Below are 9,527 nucleotides of genomic sequence, written 5' to 3'. Positions count from 1 at the left end.
GCGTCCAAGCTGGAAATAGGACTACGGGGTTTGGTCAGACAACTGGTACGTTACTTCACGTACAACATCTCCCTTTCTTAACAAAATATAGAACTATACATAACAATCATCTCATAACAAAATCTTCGAACCTTTTTGGCGCCCTGATATGCCTTGTAGGTCTGCGGGGAGTGATTTGCAGATTGGCCCCCCCGCTGCGGTTGCCCGTACCGCCTTGGCTTGCACTCATCACATTATGACTGTCATTCCTCACTGAAATGGGGCTGCTGTCGCTATGGCCTTCGGCATCCCCTAGGCCGTGGCACGCACTCACACCGTCCTCAGTGGTCCCGTCATTGTCTTCTTGCACCTGCCACTCGTACATACTATCATCGCTCTCAGTCTCATGCACCTGGCTGCCTCTCATGATGATTTCCTCTTGACCTGCCTTGAGCCTGACAATGTCGTCCTTGCTCCGCCATCCCCCTCCTTCCAAACAGACAGCTCCCTTAGTCACTCCTTGCACACGTGCAGGGGTCTGGAAAACAGACTCTCCCTTCAACACTTTGGTTGGTTTCTTCACCAACACCCAATCCCCCTGCGCTACCTCTTTGACTTTGGCTCTATTCACCACATCAGCGTACCGCTTGTTGCTTTCCTGTTTGGCCACAATTCTTTCTTTGACCCTCAGCCTCTCATCGGATACATCTTCAGGTTCCTCCCTCATGTCATACCACCTATCAAGTTTGGGAGTAAGCTCACTCATACACCTTCTCCCTCTCATCAGGTAGAACGGAGTGTGCCCCGTGACAGCATTGGGCGTGTTGTGAAATGTGTGCACCTTGTCCGCCAGAAATGCCTTTACATCCAAGTTGGAGGCAATTGCCTGTTGCACACCCTCCTTCAGGAACCTATTCATCCGCTCGACCTGTCCATTGCTCTTAGGGCTGTAGAGCGGGGTTTTCTCCTGCTTGATCCCCAATCTGGACAGGAAGTCCTTCATCTGCCTGGAGACCAGCTGTGTGCCGTTGTCGGACATCAAAATCTTCGGCTGTCCTTCACTAGCGAAGACCCTCTTCAGCTCCTTGATCACTCGTTCAGTGGTAACCTCCCTGACGAACTTGTAGTGGATCCATTTGGAAAAGTAATCCGTGAGAACAATGAGATGTCTGCAATCGTCAGGCAGCAGGGTAAACGGGCCCGCGAAGTCAATAGCGACCTTGATCCATGGACCGGCAGGAATGTCCACCAGCTGCAGCGTACTTTTCGCCGTCTTCCAGTGCTTGTCGGCCCTCAAGCATTGTCCGCATCGGTCGATAAAACTGCTGACATCGCCGCATATCCCTGGCCACCAGTAGTATTGTTTGAGTAGGTTCCTTGTGGCGGTAGCGCCCGGGTGACCTTTGTGAGCTAACCGGATTAGTTTATCTCTCAACCCTTCCGGCGGCACAAACAGCTCATGTCTTTTCACGAAGCCGCCCTCGATGGAGAGTTCGGGGCTAACCTGCTGGAAACTCCTGAGCGCACCGTTCAAGTTCCGGATCGGGGGCCAGCGAGCCATTATATGATCCATCACCCTACGCATAGTCACGTCGTTCTCTTGGGCCGCCATCCATTCCTCCTCCGAAATGGATCCTTCGCAGATGGCCGTAGCGTCCACCAGCGCCACTACGCACTCCGTGTCATCCATGGATCCGTCCCCCTCGCCGCTGACCGGCAAGCGCGACAAGCAATCCGCCCTGCAATTGAGGCCGCCCTTGATGTGTCTAATGACGAAATGATACTCCTGCAGCCTGGACATCAGCCGCAAAAGCCTTGAGCTGGCCTTCCCGTTGCCGCGGCCTTCGCCGTCCATCATGTAGATTAAGGGCTTGTGGTCCGTGACCAGTTCGAACTCCATGCCCCACAGATAGTTCCTCAGTTTCTCCACGGCCCATACGCATGCAAGCGTCTCTCTCTCGATGGTGCTGTAATGCTTCTCGGCGTCACTCAGTGACCGGGAAATGAAAGCGACCGTGTTCTCCGTCTTCCCATGGAGCTGGCAAAACACCGCACCGATACCCTTGGCGCTTGCGTCGACTGTGATCACATTCCGGAATGCCCTGTTGTATGGCTGTAGCACGGGAGCAGCCACGATGGCCTGCTTGACGGCATCAAAAGCAGCTTGTTGGGCATGCGCCCACGTGAATTTTTCGTTCTTCCTCAGTAGCTTCCTTAGGGGCTCCACGATGGTCGCATATCCCTGCATGAATTTGGAGTAGTATTCGCTGAGCCCCAGGAACGATCGTAGGGCGTCTTTGTCTCCGTGACACGGGGCATCACGTATGGCCTTCACCAAATCATCTTTAGGCGCAATGCCCTCCGCGGTCAGCATGTGCCCCAAGTAGTCGATCCTGCCCTCCATGAACTTGCACTTGTCCTTGGAGACTATCATCCCTTTGTCGCGCAGTACCCCCAGCACTTCTCCCAGCAGCTCCAGGTGCTCCTCTTCACCCGCCGTGTGGACTAGAATGTCGTCCTGGAAGGCTTCAACACCCTTCATGTCGCCGAAGAGCAAATCCATCAACCTTTGGAAGACACCGGAAGCTGAGGCGAGGCCGAACGGAAGGCGGACGTACCTGTAGGCTCCGAACGGGGTAACAAAGGTGGTAAGTGCCTTGGACTCCTCCGTGAGGCATACCTGGTGGTATGCGGACTTCAGATCTATCAAGGTGAAAAACCGCGACCCAGATGTAGAAGACAGGATCTCTTGGATGTTGGGTAGAGGGTGGCAGTTCACCAGAATGTTTCTGTTCAAAGATCGCAGGTCCACACACAGCCGAATGTCCCCTGTCCTCTTCTTCTTGGACACCACGATTGCGGACACCCACTCTGATGCGCCTGCTTCCTCTATCACTCCCTCCGACTTCAACCTATCTAGAACAGCCTTTAGCTCCCCCCTGACAGAGAGGGGAACTGACCTGACCTTGTGTTTTATCGGCACGGCATCCTCCTTCAATCTTATAGCGTGCACGAATCCTCTCACACACCCTACTTTGTTTTCAAAAACAGACTCAAATTTGCCGATGACCTCAGCTAAACCCTCAGGCAAATCATCCGGCTGCACGTAGCTGACCCAATCATCCCTCAGGACTATGGGATCGTCCGCCCCCGGGACTAGCATCACCCCCAGCTTGGCCAGATCCTTCCACCCCACCAGGCTCCTCCCTTTCTCAGCCACATAGATCTTCGTTCTCACTGTTCGCCCCCTGAAGGGGAGGAAGTCCCAGAAGTACCCCATCATCTCTATGTCTTGCTCCCCAAAAGCCTTCGGATTCACATCCGTCTCATGCAATTTCACACCTTGCCACTTCAACTCATACGTGGTGTCAGAAATCAGGGTAATGGGGGAACCAGAATCGGCCGTAAACGGCAGCTCAACTGCACCAATCAGAACGGAGCCAATAGGCCCCTTCACTCTCCCATCTTCAGCATCAATGGACAATACAATGTCCGCATCTGTATCAGCATCGCAGTCGCTCACCGAGCTCACTTTCATGCCCCCACCAGGTCTCCTGGCTTTGCATACTGCCGCGAAGTGGCCCACTTTCCTGCACTTAGAACAACTTTTGGACAGCGCCGGGCATGTCCTGCTATCCGCCAGGTGGTCCCTTGACCCACATCTAAAACAAGCGAGTGGCTTCCTGCCCCCCCCCCCTTTCTCGCTCGCCACCCTGTCTGGGGTTCTAGATGCACCTCTATGTTTGTCCTGCACAAAGAACACATTAGAAGCCTGGCTCGTGTTCGCAAGTTCTTTCGTGGACAGCATGGAACGTTCAACGGCCTTCGCAATGGCCACCACATCCTTCAGCGACGGATTCCTGCAAGAAAGCAACTGTTCCTGCACCTTTTTGGAATGGCAGTAGAACACCACCTGTTCCCTGAGGTAAGTATCAGTCATCTCCCCGAATTCACAGTCTTGTGCCAACACACGTAGACAGGCAATATACTCCTCGATAGTCTCACCTTCCTCCTGCTTCCGCAATGCGAATTTATGGCGCCCCACCATGATATTACCCTCCTCAGAGTATTGTAGTTCGAGCCGCTTAACCGCCTCCTGGTACACGTCCAGAGGGGCAAGGGCCCCCGGAGGGTCCGTATAGACGGGCAAGCTGTCAAAAACCTCCTGGCCTGCTTTCCCCAACAGTCCGAATAGAAGCGACTTCTTGCGTGCAGCGCTATACCCCTCGCCGTCAATGGAGACGATGTAATTCTCAAATGCGCGCAGCCACCCCTTCCACTTCATACACGGCTTACCAGGGGAGTCCAGAAAGAGGGGCGGCACACATATGTTGATGGGTTGCGCCATAGCAGGAGAGCAGGCACACGTGGGACAGCGGCGCAGATCCTGGACAATCCCCACCAAGCTCGGAAGGACACCCCGGTCGCAGGGAGGCAGGGGTCAGACGCCGCAGCAATCAACACAGCCTCAGGAGATTGGAAGCATATAGTACCAGCAGAGAAAGCGCTCCCTCCACAGCAGCTCACCAGTGCAGCTCACGGAGTCGTCGGGGCAAAACAGCACCACAGTACAGCAGGCAGCACCCAGCAGCACACCAGCAGGGCCACGAGGCAGGAGGCAAAGGCAGGCAGCAGTAATCACCAGCAAGGAATCTGGAGCATGGGAATCAGCGAGGCGAGACCAGCGTGCAGTTTCAGCACATGGGGACATCAGGCAGCAAATGAATCACTCGCGGGCCGTAACGATGGTTGTAACCCTCGTCGCCATTTGTAGTGGTAACAATGAGGGAGGCGAGACAGGATTATGTTACTACTGGAACGTTTATTTCTTTACATGTATAGTTACGGCCCACGAGGAGCAGCGGGAGTAAAAACCGCCGGCTCGCGTCCTCGCGCTCTTCTCCGTCTCCCTACCCGCCCCCTGACGTCACAGCCATCCTCGACATCGGATTGGCCAGTGACGTCAGGCGGCGTCCAAGCTGGAAATAGGACTACGGGGTTTGGTCAGACAACTGGTACGTTACTTCACGTACAACAGAGAGTAAGTGTTTTTCCCAGAATAGTAGGATGTCAAGCGTCACTGCCAGACTCAAACCCGGTTCCCCACCTTCGAGGTCGGCAGTTTTTTAGGTCTCGCCTTGCGAGGGCCATGGCTTCTTGGAATCAATACTATTCCGAACCTTTCAGAGGCGGACTTGAAGCCCCACCCATCTTTTTCATTCGCTGGCGTCATCTTCCATGCTAAAGGCTGGCTCACGATTGAAAAGGAGGCTTACTAGTCCCTCCTTGTTACCGCCCTGTCCACTCTTTTGGTCCCCCAATCGCTCACTTGTGGCGTTACACCGCCTCCTTCATTAGCTGGGATGCACTCTTTCTTTGTCATTGTGAGCGCGGGCCGCCCGGGTCGCGCTTGTTCACGTCAGTAACTACTTTTTTTGTCCACTTTTTTTTTGTTATTAAAAGACAACCACGCTTGTTTTTCCCACTTAAAGTCCTGCAAGGACCACAGCTCGGGGTTTCACATTTCTTTCTTTCTTAAATCTTTATTTCGACTCAGAGAATCATAAAAGAATCATACAGTTACAATCAGAAAAAACAGAAAAAAAAAACAGGATTTAAAATAAAAAACATCTATAGTCAAGAGTGGATACAGCAGCAATTACAGGAATGCTTCAGGATAAACCAAAAACCACATAGTAAGCAATTTTGAATTTCATTTCGGCAAATGGATTCTTCTAATATTCCATACCGCTGCTAGATACTTACTAATGGCAAATACAGTGGGAGAAGATAAATCACTTTTCAGCAGCCTTTAGGCATCTAAGTAATGCCTGAAGCCCCAGTTCCTGCAGATGGGAATAATCCACTTTTTCCTAGATTTAGTATATTCAGGACAAAAAAACATTAAATGAATATCGTCCTCTAGCTCACTAGAGCAAGCAGGACAATTTTTTAGAGTAGGGGGGTGCCATTTGCTGGTGAGGGCTCTAATTGGAAGCGCGTTGTATCTCCATTGTAAAAATAATTTTCTCAAGGGAATAGGATTAATATCATTCAACACTGTTTCCAATTTATAGTAATCCTTCGTAGTTAGGAAGGTGGTGGTCATTGGTCCAAGTTTATCACTTGCAAAAGATACAGAGAGATTAGAGTTATAATATAATGCAACCAATTCTTTACGAGATATAGTTGCACAGGCCTCTAGAGGTTTTGTCCACAGGGCCAGAAGGCCCAGCCTAGAAAGTTCGTATTTAATGTACTTAAGCCATGGAATGTTGCCTAAAGCTGGGTGTAAGTAAAGTTCCGTAAGTTCGGAACGATAGCTCAAGAGTTCTGGGGTTGTCCAAAGACGCCTCCAAAAAGTTAGGGGCTTCACACCAAGTTCCCCCTTTATCGGTCTCAATCCCATGTCGAGCCTTAGGGGGAAAAGCGGCGTACTAGATGGCAGGGCAGCGAAATTCCGTAAGAATTTGTTTTCTGTAGCGGCAATTTCCGGGGCACAATCAATGCCCCAGAGTTCGCCGCCATATGTTAAGGCCCCACGTGCCTGCATTTTATAGATTTCCAGAGACGGACCGATAGGATGAGTCATGGATTGATTCCATAATTTCAGAATTCCCCCCACCCTTTGGGTTAACTTTAAATTTGATTTTATCTGGTGGTGGGACCAAGACATTTTTTCATTCAGGGTTAAACCCAAGTACTCAAAGGTGTGGACTCTCTCTAGGCTAATACCGTTTATGGTGGGATTAGGACGAAGAGACCTGGGGGGATTAAAAATCATAAATTTTGTCTTAGCCGTATTAATCTCTAGCCCTCGATCAATGCAAAATGAGACGAAACCATCGAGGACACGTTGGAGACCCATAGGGGTCTTAGCTAAAAGCAGGGTGTCGTCGGCGAACATAATGGCAGAAATGCCAATGCCCGCAAGCCGTGGAGCATCTCTGTTTGGCACATCGTTTAGATGAGAAATGAGACCATTTACATACAAACAAAACAAAGTAGGAGCCAAAACACATCCCTGCCTTACCCCTCTTTCAACGGGGAAACTAGCTGATAGTGTACCATCTCTACCACATCTTACCCTCGCATAATTATTGGTATGAAGGCGAACTAGTATATGCAGAAGAGGGCCCGGAAGACCTAAATCTTGTAACACAGTCCAAAGTTTCGTGCGTGGGACTAAATCAAAGGCCGCACGCAGGTCAACAAAGACTGTGTAAAGAGAGCCCCCCTCAATCTTTACTGTTTTCCAGAAGAGCATACACAATCTAAAGATCTGGTCAGTTGTGGAAACGCTCTTTCTGAAACCAGCCTGATAGTTGCTCAGAATCCCAGAGGTCTCTATCCATTCCATGATACGGTCAAGAATCAACCTTGAAAAAAGTTTCTGGGCAACATCTATCAGACTGATAGGCCTATAATTTCCAGGCAGCAAGGGGGACCCTTTTTTGAAAATAGGCACAACTTCAGCACCGAGCCAGGTAGAAGGGATAGGCAAGCCATCAAGGATTGCATTGAATAATAATGTAAAATATGGTGCCCAAACTCTAGGTTCATGTTTGTATAGGTCTCCTGGTACCCCATCCAAACCTGGTGCTTTACCTGCAGGAAGCAGAGAAATTGCAAGTTGAATCTCACTTAACGTGAAATTAACCTGATCCTGACTAGGTACAGCATATAGAGGGGCCTCCGAGACAGATGGTAGCCCTTTATAAAGAGAACTGAAGTGGCTTTCCCATACTTCAGGGGCAATATTATTTTTTACAATTGCGGGAGGTTCGGTTGTGCCAGTAGACACAATCAACCAAAATCTCTGTGAATCTCTAGATTGTAAAGCAGATGTTAAATTATCCCAATTTTCAGAAGCCCACTCCAATTTAGCATAATGTATTAGGGATCTGTAAGTCTGTCTCTTGTGTTGGATGTCAAGCTTACTAGCTTTCTTTTTTATTGCATCCAGCAAATCACTCTTGGCCAATCTGCAGGTCCTATTGTACCAGTGGGGCCGATTTGCAGATCCTTTTTTACAAGTGGCAATTGGATTAAATAGACCAGAGAGGGTAGAAAATAATTCCTGATTGGCTCTAGCCAATTTTTTATAATAAATGAAAGAGGAATACTGCTCTGCAATTTCTACAACATTATTTAGTGTAAAAGCCACTACTGCGTAGACTTGGGATAATTCTTGGTGATTATCGACCAATTTATTCCATTTAATTCTGCGTTTGTTATTTGTAAGAGTAGCAGAGCCCAGTGTCTCCGTATTAGCTGGTGGCAGTAAATCGAGAGGGCTCAGACCTGATAGAGAAACATCCAGTATCAAAGGGTTGTGATCGCTCTCCCCCCTTGAAATGACTTGAAAGTCAAGAACTCTATTCCATTCCTTGGCTTGAACAAAAATATAATCGAGTCTGGCCTCCCTGCCTGACTTATTAAAGGTGGACCTTGGAGGATTGTCTGAGATGGTTCGTCCATTACAAGCCCTAATTGAATGGACCATTGTCAGGGAAGTAATCTGAATAGCCAGTGGGGCCCAAGCCCTAGCCATTGGGCCTGCAACCTGAGGGATGTTCCAGATTTCATCCTCCTCTGAATTTATTTGGTCCACCAGCCCCTCAAGTGGTTCAAAATGGGAGTTAAAATCACCAGCTATAAGAAGCATTATGCGATCAGGGATCCTGGTCAAGACATTTGACAGGGCATCAATCACCCAGGATTCCGCACAAGAACTCACGGGCCTAGCGTACACATTAATCACCGCTAGCTTAGTATCTAAGCCCCAGTCCAATATCAAACATAAAATATCATCGGAGCCAGTTTCGAAATTCGTAACACTACATCCCAAATGAGTAGCAACCCAGATAGTTAAACCACCTGAGGGACGGCCGCGGCCACCCCACACAGCCGGAATTGAAAAAGTGGCGAAACCCTCTCGATGGTAATCTTGTCTTGCCCAAGTTTCTTGGAAACAACAAATTTGATGGAGATCTATAAAGGAGCCCCATATTGGACAAGCGAGTTTACTAGATAAACCAGCTATATTCCAAGAAAGGACTTTGTGTCTAGCTATACAATTAGAAACAGCAGCGGGGGTTTTACAGGCAATTGGCTCACCAAAATTCAGCGAAGAAGGGATAATAGTGGGAGCAAGAATAGGGGCAAAACAAGAAGACTGGTGTTTAGAGAGTAGTGGCACATCAACAGAGGGGGCAAAAGTAGGAGCCACCTGGCCGAGTCAATCAACATCTTCAAGACAGGCATACCTATTGTAAGTTTGATAATCAACACGAAGAGGCTCACCAATGCGGGTGTGCCTCTGCCTACCTCTCAGCAAACTAGGACCGACTTTAAACCAATTGCCATCCATCTCGACCTGAGACAAAGTATTAATTGGGGGATAAAATGAGGATAGTGGTAAGGGGTTAATGAGGGAGGTACCTATACTGCCGGTCCAGTTAAGAATGTAGGGAGCAGTTAACGAGTTGCTAAAATGAACCAAAATACAGTCACCCTTGATATTCTTCGTAGTGCTTCCCAACCAA

The sequence above is a fragment of the Triturus cristatus genome, chromosome 6, assembly GCF_964204655.1.
Source record: "Triturus cristatus chromosome 6, aTriCri1.1, whole genome shotgun sequence".
NCBI classification, from domain to species: Eukaryota; Metazoa; Chordata; class Amphibia; order Caudata; family Salamandridae; genus Triturus; species Triturus cristatus.
The sequence above is the reverse complement of the archived record's forward strand: the minus strand, read 5'-3'. Positions refer to the sequence as shown.